Here is a 13,228-nt window from a genome sequence, read left to right as displayed (position 1 = left end):
AACTGCTCTAAAAAGCAAAGTCTATTTTTTTAAAAAAGATCATCTGGCAGCCATATGGAAAATAAAATAGAGACCAATGTATATAGAAGTAGGAAAATCAGTGAAGAGGCTATTGCTAATTTAGATAAGAGATAAAGGAAGTCAGGACTAAGATGGCAGTGAGTAATGAGACCTGGTCAAAATTGGAGTGTATTCTGAAGGTAGAACAGACAGATTTGTTGATGGACTAGAAGTGAAATGTGAAGGAAAAACAGATCTATGATCTGACGATGCTAAGAACAGAAGAATAGAGAAGAAACAGATTTGGAGTAAAATCAAAGCCTCTGCTCTAGACATGTTAAGTCTGAAATGTCATGTTGGACACCTGGATAGAAATGTTGGACATGGTTTAAATGTAAATATCTGAGATGTGGGGCTCGGGGCTAGAGATATCAAATTATAAATCACCAACTTATGCATGGCATCAAATGCCATGGGACTAGATGAGGTAACCAATGAGAGTAGACAGTAAAGCAAAGAGTAGTAAACTGAACACTGTGCCCAGGAGCACACCAACACTTAGAGACCAAGAACAAGATACTGACTAGAAGTTACATACAAATGTGGAAGCACAAGGGATTTAAAAAAGGGACATGAACCCAGCTCCTCCCCAGCAAGAATCCTGAGTCAAAACACAGCATCTCGAACCAGAATAATAGAATGCTGCAGCATCTATCCCTTTCTTGTGGCTATCAGGAGGCAAGAACAATGGTCAGCAGCACCAATCCACTTGTATGTGCCTTCTCTCTCGAATAAATAAATAAAGAAAAAAAGGAAAGGAAAGAAAATAAAAGGAAAAGGAACCACTCCAGAAAGGTATAGGAGGAAGTTTCACAGCTCTTATTTGGCATCCTTCAAAAGCCTAGCAATGTAAGGCTCTCTAACCCCTTCTTAAGGGGGATTTTCTAACATGAAGGGTCTACTGTTGATTTTTTTTAAAGATAAAATGAGCAATATTATACTGTGCATTATAGCATTTGCATGGGGCAAAAAACCTTTCTTCTATATCTTCTCTCTCCAATCCTTCACCCATGACAGGCATCACTAATTAATCATGGTAGATTAATATGCATACTGCATCAGGATGCAAAATCAGAATCCTTTTCAACACAGCACTGCACACAGCACTATTAATCAAAATTACTACATGAGGTAAAACCTATTTCCCATCTCTAGCATAGTATTTAGCAGTAGAGCATTTAGAATCAAGAGAAGTTCTGGATTCTGGTTCTGCCCTTAATGTGAATCCACAGTTCTGAAACCCTGGGTCCCAGTTTCATTAATTAGCTGTTTGACTTTGGATGCATTAACAAATCTAAGCATCAGTTTCTTCATCTGTCCTTCAGAGGAAACGCCCATGTTCCTATGATAGCCTAGGATGAAGGGACATACTGGGATTGAGAGGAGTCCAGCAAGGCTTCACTGAAGTGGGAACACTTGAGCTGAGATGTGAGAAGGGGTGAGAGCATGGTCACTGTAGGAAGGACCATGCCACATGAGACAGTCCATAGGGATGGAGGACAGATATCAAGGGATCATCAGACAATGGCCAGACTATATAAAGCTTTTAGAACATGTTAAGAATTTTGGTCACTATCCAAAATTCCCTGGTTAACCACACAAAGGATTAAGCAGGGTAGGCAGCATAATCAAGTCCCAATCTTGAAGGCATTTCCACTAACTCTCTTATGGGGAAAATCTGTCAGGAAACTAGATTGAGAACAGAAGTCCAGTTACAAGTCAACTGCAGTGCTCAGGGAAAAGTTGTAGTAACTTAGACTAGGAAGGCAGCTTTAGAGGCTGGGAGAAGTGGAGAAAATTCAGAGATATTTTAAAAATTAAAAATTTAGGGAGGACCTCAACATCACTAATCATCAGGGAAATGCAGATCAAAACCACAATGGGATATACCTTAGACCTATCAGAATGGTTTAAATCAAAAACACAGGCAACAAATGTTGGCAAAGATGTAGAGAAAAAGGAACCCTCATGCACTAATGGTGGGAATGCAAACTGGTGCAGCCATTGTGAAAAACAGTATGGATGTTACTTTAAAAATTAAAAATAGAATTACCATATGATCCAGTAATTCTACTTCTGGATATTTACCCAAAGAATATGAGAACACTAATTTGAAAAGATATATGCACCCCTATGTTTATGGTAGTAATATTTATAAGATATGGAAGCAATCCAAGTATCCATCCATAGATTAATAGATAAAGAAGATGTGAGATAGATAGATAAATAGATGTAATGGAATATTACTCAGCCATAAAAAATGATATCTTGCCATTTGCAAAAACATGAATGGATCTACAGAAATAAGTCAAAGAAAGACAAATATCATATGATTCCACTCTTATATGGACTTTAAAACAAAGAAAAAAAGAGACAAAAAAAAACAGACTTTAAATATGGAGAAAACTAGTGGTTGTCAAAGGGGAAGGGGGTAGGGGGTTAGGTGAAATAGATAAAAGAGAATAAGAGTACATTTATCTTGATGGGCACGGAGTAATGGACAGAATTGTCAAATCATTATATTGTATACCTGAAACTAATATAACACTATATATTAGTTATACTTGAATCAAAAATTATTTTAAGATTTAAAAACTATAAAAATATAAAAATAAAACAACCATCCAGGCCAGGAAAAAAAAAAGGAGAAAAGAAATTGGGGAAAACTTGTTGATGAATTAGGAAGAGATCAAAGATAATGCCCGGGGTTCTGGGGTCTTCACTTAGCCTTCCTTCCAAGTGGATGGTAGTGGCATTCACTAAGACAGTGACCATCAAGAAAAGACCAGATATTCTGAAGATTTTGTTTTGTATTTTTGTGGGGAAAGATTTACAGATCTAAGTAAAAGTATTAAAGAAGCAGATGGATACACAATACAGATACAAATGAAAGATAAAATAGTTTCAATCAGTCTTGCTGGCATATTGAACCAATGCATGAACACTCACATAGTTTCAAAAGTCTCTGACCCAAGATCACCAAGAGCAGGGAGAACCAGCTGATTTTCTCAGCCCAGCCTGGGTATACAACACCCACAGCAGGGCTGACATCTACCCAAATGCCTACCTACGAATACCTGTCTTTGCCGCATTTGCCAAGAATATTCTGGATACTAAGTAACTGAATCCTGAAATTATAGAAAATTAGCTCTAGGAGGAGACATGGAGATCATCCAATGCTATTGCATGGCCATGTGGAGATGTGTTAAGATACAACAAGCTGGATAGAGAGGGTGTTGGCCTCAGAGGAAAAAAAAAAAAAACCTGGATAGTTACCCTGTCCACTAACACTGCTGACCTCATTTAACAGATTTGAGAACTGAAGACTTTCAAGGTGAAACTATTTGTTCAAGGTTATAAAAGGAGTTAGTTGCAGGGCAGGGACCTAAATTCACACACTACCCAAAAGTTTTCAGCACTTCTGATTTTTCAAAAACTTGAAAATCCACAATTATGATAATATGTTAGAGCTATTAGCAAATCCATGAATTTAACCCCCATCCAGATTTCTATTTTCACTTACTCAATCAACAAATACTGCACCTACCAAGTATCAAAGTACCAAGTACCATATAAAAACTGAGAACCTACCAAATACCAGCAGGGCTAAAGAGAAGTCATGGTATAAACTCAGGCCTTTGTTAATCCAAGGACTGGTAAATGGCCTGACGGTCCAAGTGAAAAATGAGTTTTGAAAATTCAGTCAAATTTGTGGAAATTCAAAATCATTTTCCAGCTTTCTAAAGGCAGCTGCCAGAGACCCACATCAGAATCTACTTTTGTCAAATGATTTGCCATCATGAAGTCAGAGGCATAGAAGCTCAAGTAACCATAGGGATTTGATTTCAACACAGAGCAAGAGCACACAAAAGGTGTGACTCTTACCTGCTTTCTGCAAGGAACATGCATGGGATCAGAAAGATTGTGTTCCCCAAGTAACAATGGCCCTGTCTCACGAGGGTCATAGATTTAGTTCAGTGAGGCCTATGAAAGGTCAGATCTCTATCAGGAACAGCCCAACCTATTTGAGCCCCTTTGATATCTGGTTATCGGATGAAAACAGGACTTCTGGCACTAGATACTGCTGAGGATCTGCAGTAGGCAAGGAGTCTTTATTGCTATTCTGCTCGGAGTCAGCTAAAAAAAAAGAGGCTAAATAAAAGAGCAAAGGGAAAAGATTAACTAGAGCTTTCCAAACCTTAAACCTGCCATTTCAGTTTGGGTTTTGCACAAATTTCAGACTCCTGGCTCCTTTTGCCCCCTATGTGAACTACTTTTTTTTACCATATCTAAATTGGCTAAAGGTAGATTGGAGTATTCACTCATGCAAACGTTCTTAACCTTCTTGCTACACGTGGATTGCCTACACAAATGTGGGACCTAAATGGGTAAGTTTGATAAGATAAAATGGGTCATAAAAATTAAATTATGGGACTAGGCAGAAACCTGAAATTCTTATGATATAATGCTAGTAAAAGACTGAACTGTCACACATGCTCTGATGTGAGTCCAAAAACTGTTGTGCATTCAGTAAAACTAGGTATGAATACGACACGTTGCTGTTTATAAATGATTAAGTATTGTAGCAAAGTGAAAGGATTAAGAACTAGAAGAGGAGAAAGGACATTTTTCAGTTTACTGTAATATGGTATGTTTGAGGGATTTTTTTTTTAATTTTCTTTTTTTGACAGGGTGTGAACCTGATATGGTATAGGAAATAGTCCCCACAAGAAACAGGTGACAGAAGAGAATGCTCTCACTTTTTCCCTTTGTCTGTGTGTCTGTAATCATTATTTGCCCAGTTTCAACCAGGAATAAAGGTAGAAGACATTTATTGGAAACTTAAGTCTTGGAGCACCTGGGTGGCTCAGTTAGCTGGGTGTCTCCCTCTGGTTCGCATCATGATCCCACAGTCCTGAGATCAAGCCCCACATCAAGCCTGCTTCTCCCTCTCCCTCTGCTGCTCCCCCTGCTTGTGTTCTCTCTCTCTCTCTCAAATAAATTAAATATTAAAAAAAAAAAGAAACTCAAATCTTGATGAAAATTTCACAGGGAGTAGCTATCATCTGTGGGTTGATGTATACAGGGATCATCTGCAGAGTTTAAAAAACAAACAAACCTACCTCAATTCAAATCCCAATCTAGGGCAGCCCAGGTGGCTCAGCAGTTTAGCGTCGCCTTCAGCCCAGGGCCTGATCCTGGAGACACAGGATCGAGTCCTGCATCAGGCTCCCTGCATGGAGCCTGCTTCTCCCTCTGCCTGTGTCTCTGCCTCTCAATTTCTCTCTCTCTCTCTCTCTCTCTGTCTCTTGTCTCTCATGAATAAATAAATAAAATCTTTAAAAAAAATCCCAACCTAGCGATTTCCTTCATTTCCTTGCCTGTTAAATGAGAAGAAGAAAAAGAAAGGAAATATTTGCTGAGTGCTTACTATGTACCAAGCTCTGGGCTTGACAATATTTCATACGACATTCCATCTAATCTTCACATTAGCCACATGAGACAAGTATTAGCCTTCAGTTTACTAATGATACACTGAGACTTCAAGATGTTAAAAAATGTGTGTGCAGTCGCACAGCTAGTAAGTAGCCAGGATCCAAACCAAGGATTGTCTGTCCCCAGAATCTTCTCCTTTCACTCTCCGGATGTGACTTCCCAGGGCTCTTCTGGGATTGAATTAGCTAATGGGTCAGGCTCACAGCAGAGGCCTGATAAATATTTGTTGAATCAGAATCTCACTATCACCATCAAAACCCTGTGAGCCCTGCTCTTGTTTCTTCAGCTCCCTGACCAGCCCAGAAAAAGAAGGTTTTCCCCTTTCCACTGAGTGAACCTCTGCCCATCCTTCCCACAGAGAATAGGCACTCACTGGCCTCCAGTGGGCATAAGGCAGGTCTCTCTCCACACTAGCAGAACAGCAAGCAGCCTAAAGGGGTCCTGCTAGTGGAAGTGTCCAAGGCAGGACAGCACCCAGACACCAGCAGCTTCCACAGGGCTTGGGTCCTAAGCCTACTCCAAGCGTAAAGTGTGTTGATACGCAGATCTGCACTGCCAGCTCAGAGCAGAAAAAGGCCTCGAGAAGGAGAAGGAAGAGGGGAGAGGATCAAAGGGCTCCCTCCTTCTCCCCATCATAGCTTCTTTAGCCACAGACTTTGACATAAACCAAAGAGAAGGTATAGCCAGGATCTAGTTTCTCTTTAAAACAGACTCCTAATTCCAATTCAGCGTTGCTCCACAGAAAGCACCTAAAGGTATTTATTTCTTAGATTCACCACAGTTACATAAACAGAATTAACTTTCCTTTCTCTCTTTATTCAAGATAAAGCAGAGATAATTTCCCCCTTTTTAATATAATCAACACTATTTTATTTCTTCACATGCAAGAAAAGAATAGGAACATTAACAACCCCAAACTGTTCCAGAATATAGTCTTTTCACTGGCCTCTTCAAATTACAATACATGTAAAGGCTCAGATAGAGAGCAGAATTAAAGACAGACACTTCCTTAGTATTTTGAAATCTTTATGAGTTACAATCCTTTTGATGCAAAGGGCTTCCTTTTTTTAACCATGATGTCTTTTATGTGAATAGTAAAAAAATGTTCACGGTAACAAATGCACCAGGAAAAAAAAGGTTAGAAAAAAATGGAAATCCTGTTTGTGTCCATAGGTGAATTGCTGCTGTGAGGCGGCTGCAATTTGACTTTGTACAAAAAGGGTCACTGAACAGAAGGTCAGGCAGCTGGCCATTTCCATTTCAAAGATGCTATCAAAAGGCCAAGAGGCAGTTCACCCAGCAGCCCTTTAGCAAACAAGATTTTCTCCTCTCTCATTTATGATATTTTTTTTATGCCAAAATAGTTTAGCAAAGAGATCCCTGATTCATTTCCCCTGGAACATACGTGGCTTGCATGAGGTTTGGGAAGAACTTTAGCTTAAGGAATTGGAAGAGTTTTGAGTAATGAGGATCTATTTGGTAGCCACTTATCAAAGGTTTTGCAGTGAGGTAATAAATCACAGCAGAGCCCCTTCACTCCAGGCCAAGACAAGTGAGGAAAGGTACCTCCGTTATTACAAATTATAGCTCTTCACATCTGCAATGAGAGAATTCAGATTTACAAACTCCTCGCATATTAATTAAGAGCCCCTTGCAAAACCACAGGAGAAAGGTACAAATTAGAGTAGATTATGATTTTTCTTGAGCTTGAGATCTTATTAGTTAGATCTGACTCAGTAGATATTATCAGGCAAAATGGCACTGGAAGAGCTAGAAACTGCAAACCTCTAAACTTCATGAGCCTGTATGACATAAATGCAACAAAGGTGGAAGGCAAACTGGAATACGGAAGAGCAGTCACACAGCCCACTATTGCTCATTGTTGAAGTCCTTTATGAAGGACACTATGAGCAGGTCTTCAGTAACTAAAGGGGGGCGGGTGGATGCAGTGGGTAACACTAAAGGTACCATCTTTGGTGTGCTTACCAAGGAAACCAGGTCAGGCTGGACCACCCGCTTGTGATCAGAACCATCAACACGAGGCCGACCCACAGGACAAGCCAGTCCTAGAAGTACCAAAGGTCAAAACAGGGAAGTCCCATCCATTGACTAGTCCTAGAAATGGAGAAGAAACCTAAGAAAAGGTCAGGAGCTACATGAATGCAGAAATAAAGTAACTCAAAGAGCAAAAGCAGATGAAAAATACAAGACCCATGTTAATTACTTTAAATGTGGTGTTTAGCAGAACAGGGCTTTGTTGTAGAAAGAAGGGATAGCATCTAGTGAGGTCACAAGGCATATGCCAAGCCAGATACTTACAGGCCCTAACGCTCCCCCAAGCTGTCTTTAAGAAGCCCTCATACTTTGCCGTCTTTAACCCTGTTCTCTGTAAAATGATACAAATGGCTTCTCAGCTTGTCCTTTTACCCCCATGACAGCGTGTGACTTGATTGACCCATCCCTAGATGACCAGTCATTAAGGGCACAGAGCAGTCATGGAAATCTCAGAGAGGTCAAGGTGCGGTCTGGAAATAGTCCCCTGGGAAAGTACGCCAGTGATTTCTTTGCTGCTTTGGCCATGTTAGTGAGCTCTGTGCCCAATGATAAAAATTAATTCTAACATTCTTGAAGAATAAATGAAAAGAGTATGACTAATAACTGTATATTTTGCAGACATACTTCATACTATGAAGAAAAACTATGGCTACCCACAATATTCTAGTAGCTTTAACTGAGTACTACATAAAATCTAATGAATGACCTTGCATTTTCTGAACATTTCTTCTTTCAAAGAGACCCTTATTTAAGTTATTTTATGCTTATAAAGGCAAAAAAGGATATCCCCTCTTGCTCTTCATTTACATTTTTCCAAAATTTTTTCTGTTTTCAGTGCTTAGGAGAAATGTCTGCTGGCAGGAAGCAGTGAGGGGAGAGACAGCAGGAAAGAAGGAAGGGAAAAAAGGAAGGGAGAGAGGAAAGAATGAAAGGAAAGAGGAAAGAAGGGTGGGAGGGACAAACACATCCAACACTGCACTGGCTGCTGCTTCAAGAAGCAATCACTGGCATCCCTCAGAACTCCCACTTAATGAGGGTCGGTCTTATCAAGTGTTTGCTCTGCTCCCATACACCTAATTGTGTGGCCTTGACTATGATGGAATTTGTTCCTTAAGAAAAAGGAAAACAGGAGCCTCAGTGCTTTAATAGCAAGGTATCTTCTGAAGTAATAAATGACCCAAAAGTTGGATTTGGCAGCAAGGGAGCCTACTTCCTATATTCTCCCCAGGGATGTCAGGAGCAGCTGTGATCATCAGAGAGAAAGAAGGGAGTCTGGGAGGAAGATGGTGTGAGTGGAGAGGACAGGAGGGAATGTAGGGGTGGTGGAATGAAGGAGAGAAGAGATCTTGCTGGATTCTCTGCCCATAAGAGCCAGGTTTTTTATCTGTTTGGAACGTTAATACACATTAATTAGCATGACCTGCAGCACTTTTCGTCACTGCCAAATTTATTAATAAGAACCTTTAAGAGCCTCTGCCTAGTAGTTCCCCAATGGAGGCTGGAGGGCATTCAGGATGAAGAGAGACGTGTCTGTGGTCATATCTTTACATTCCCACTGAATACAGTAGGTGATCCTATGATCTCCCTAAGAATTCCTGTAGGGAGGAAAGAAGGTTGGCATCCAAGGGAGTGTGGGCCAGAAATGTCTGGCCAAAGTTCATCCTCTAGGCGTGAGAACAATTGAGAAAGCCTGCTATGGCCCATAATATTAATGCCTTCCTGTTCTTCAGTGTGAAAGCCTTTTCATCTACCTGCTTTCTTTATTCATAAAAATCCCGTCAGGGAGGGGCACCTGGGTGGCTCAGTTGATTGTCTGCCTTCAGCTCAGGTCATGGTCCCAAGGCTCCTGGGATCAAGCCCTGCATCGAGCTCCCTGCTAAGCAGGGCACCTGCTTCTCCTTCTCCTCTTCCCCCTGTTTGTGCTCTCTCTCTCTCTGTCAAATAAATAATTAAAATCTTTAAAACAAAAAATCCTGTCAGTCAAGTTGTTACTACCCTTCTCATTTAACATATGAGGAAAACTGAAGCTCAGATAGGCTACATGGTTGCTCCAAGCTACCAAATGGCTGAGCCAGGACAGACACTCTGACCCACTGATTCTGTACCTAGTCATCTCAGAGCCAGACTGTGTCTGCTTGAGGAATGTGGGCTCCTCCAATCTAAACAATAAATCCGTAATGGACCTGAGATGGTGCTGGGGATTCCCATCATTTGACACCATTTTGGTTAGCCCCAAGTGAGGCAACAAAAATAAGAAGTATACAGAACTAGCTTCTCACGTTCTCAAGTCCTGGTGGGTGTTGGGCCACCATGGGAAAGGCAGGACTCTCAAGAAGCAGCTGAAAGTTCCCTGACACCAGGTAAAGAACAGAGAGGATGGAAGCAAAGATGTGGGGAAAAAAGAAAAGAAAAATAGAGACTGTCCATTCAGAGTGAGGAGCCACCAAGAATCACTAAGGAGGCCACAAGAGGCAACCAATTTGCCTCTCCTCTGGGTGAGTCTAACACAGGCACCTGCTGGAGGGAGGGAGAGAAGCAACCCAGGAATGCAACAAGGAGGAGTGCCCAGGCTGAGCCCAAACTACCTTCCAAGCCCTCTAGACCTCAATATAAAAATCTCAAATAATACCATTTAACCTGGGTTACTTGCAAACCAAGCAGATTTCCAGCTAAAAGGGATCACCCTGTCATACTTGGGCCTGTGGGAGAACAATTTATACAATCAGTCCCTCAAAACTAGAGTGATTGTCAAGTCAGAGACAGCTAGGCTATAGAGAAAAGAGCACTGGCCCCAGTCTGGAACAGGGAGAAGAAAGAACCAACACCCACTGAGTTCTCACTATGTACCAGGTGCTGTTTGTGCATTGCTCATTTAATACCTCCAATAGCCCTACCTTAGGCATAACTATCCCTATTTTACCATTGAGGACATTGAGGCTCAGAGATTAAATAACTTGTCCAAGTTCACACAACTAGTTAAGTGGCAAGGATGGAATTCAAGCAATCCAGCACAGATTATACTATTTCCATTACACTAAGTAACTTTAGTCCAAGAATTAAATAAAACAATTTTTTAAAGATTATTTATTTATTTATTCATTTAAGAAAGAGAGCAGAGTGAAAGAAAGAGAGAGAGCACAGTGAGACAGAGAGAGCATGAGTGGAATGAGGGGCAGAGGAAGAGAGACAAGCAAACTCTCCACTCAGCTGGGAGCCCCATGCAGTGCTCAATCCCAGGACCATGAGATCATGACCTGAGCTGAAGGCAGATGCTTCAGGTGCCTTTAAATAAAACAATTTTAATAAAACATTAATAAAACTTTGAACCAAACCCAGTGGCTATGCAGATATTAGCAGTTGTGTTCAAATGATACTTGCATACAGGCAACTATTCAGATGTACAGCTCTTACACAGAATAGCCATGTGAATTGGTATCAGTGGATATGTTTCTCTCCACAAAGCAAATATCTGTACCTTACACAATTCCCCTGTGAACCCCATCATCACCATGGCCATTAAATGTGGTCCCCAGATGAAGTATGAGCATGCTGGTCAAAAATGGATATTCACAGGCTGAAAGCACTTTATGATTACCAAGGGACAAAAAATGAATTAAAATCACACCCTGCTAAGTGCCACAGAAGTATTTTCAAATTAGCATCGTTGCTGTTATCTCCTTAGTCCCTGGCATGTGGGTTGTACCTGCTGACATGTCCCTCAGGAAAACTAATATGTTCAAATCAGACCCAAGACAGCTGATTACAGTTTATTTTCCATACCAATGACAACAAAACAAGCCTGCTTTGTCAAAGGGGTGAAGTGCCGTGGGCTCTTTCTTTCTCTGTCCTAATGAAATGTGTGTGTTTCCTGAGGGTCATTTCTGTGATATACAAATTTCTAGCAAACTGAAAATAGAGGGAGGCAAGTGAAGCCCCTGGGGCACAAGCTTGCACCCCAGACACCTTGCTTACTCTTCCTAATACAGGTCCTGAATTTCCCAGCACTGGCACAGGCCCTATCCTATGAAAGAGGGGAGGAGGCTCTCAGACGAGAGTGACTGCTCTCAGAAAATGCCACTGACACCTCCATCAGTCCGGTGATATATTTTTCTAAACTTCAAGGCAAGAGAAACCAACATATGGGAATATTTAAGAGCCAGACAATGCTATTGCTCCAGCATTTCGAAACCATGATATATATCCTGCTGCTCAGGTCCCCAGTTTCCATTCTCCTAAACCCGTGGGAAGAAGGGAAGGTACAGCTATCTAGTATGATTTCTCTCCTCCCCATCTCTGATCTCCAACAGACCCCAGGGGAAGGATGAGAGCATGATAAAGGGCTATCCTGCCTGTCCAGCTTCCATCCTACTCTCTGAGAAGTCCCAGCCTATCACAACACCAAAGCACGATAAGAGAATATACTATATAATCAAATAAACTTAGGAAGTGATCACACTTGGGTCCAGGTTAGATAGTAATCCTTTCATATTACCGCCATGTAGATTAGGTCACCCCAGCTCTGCCAGTGAAGGAAACAAAGGTAAGAAATGTTTCAGTGTTCAGATGATCCAGGCTTCATTTCTAGCAAATGGAATCAATGGGTACAAACAAACATCGGGTGTGATCTGAACACCTCAGATGGTGTGAACAGAAGTCAGACACTGCATTCTATGGAGGCTGGTAATAAATATGCCTCGCAGTGATGCCGTGGGGAATGGAATCAAGGTTCTACTGTGCTCCCAGGAACATAGTGCTCTCAGAAGTAGTGAGATAGGGTGCCCTCCCTTACCTGCCAGGCAATGGGACTGGAAGCCCACCTCCCCCAGCTCCAGAACCCCCAGCTCCAGTTCCTAGGGTGAGAATGAGAGGAAAGCTGAGAAAATGAGAAGGTCTCCAGAGGGCAAAAGGTAGAGAAGATATGGCTGCCTCCACATGCTGCAGTTCCCGGTGCTCACATGAATTCCCAGGCAAACAGCCTGCTCACCCTCTTTCTGTAATTCTTTGAACTTTAGAGAGTGACTTTCCAACGGTCTCCACCTACAACTTCCAAACAGGGTCTCTCCGCTAAAAGAGATGGAAAACAGACATCACTTATCAGCTACGGGATCTCAGGTTACTTAACTTTTTTGAGCCTCAGATTCCTCTGCATAAAAGAGCAATAAAGGCCAGCACAATACTTACAAGCTACCCTCCCTCCTATAACTGATTCAGAGACTGTTCTTGAACTAGAGACATCGTATTAGAGAGCCCAATGCCTAACTCAAAACCCATGCATAATGAATCCATTCCTTTGGTTCTTTCCTATCCTTCCCTGCCAAGTCCACACAAACACACTGTTTTTCCCTCTAGCTCAGACAGGTTCAGACAGAAGTATTCTCTCTGCACTGAAAGGATTGGGGCACCGCCAGGATTTAAACTTTCCTGGGTATTTCATCATCACAAAAGCTCAGGGGAAGAGATGGAGACTCTAGAATGAAAACCCAAGCAGGACCTGGCCGCAGAGAAGACTTTGAAGAGAAAGGATGAAACTGAGAACTCAAAACAACAGCCTCAGCAGGGGAGAAGTGGCAGAGAGTCACCTTCTCATTACCCTTTCCTTCTCTCCACCTATCTTTCC

This window comes from Canis lupus, chromosome 32 (genome assembly GCF_048164855.1).
Source record: "Canis lupus baileyi chromosome 32, mCanLup2.hap1, whole genome shotgun sequence".
Taxonomy (NCBI): Eukaryota; Metazoa; Chordata; class Mammalia; order Carnivora; family Canidae; genus Canis; species Canis lupus.
The sequence above is the reverse complement of the archived record's forward strand: the minus strand, read 5'-3'. Positions refer to the sequence as shown.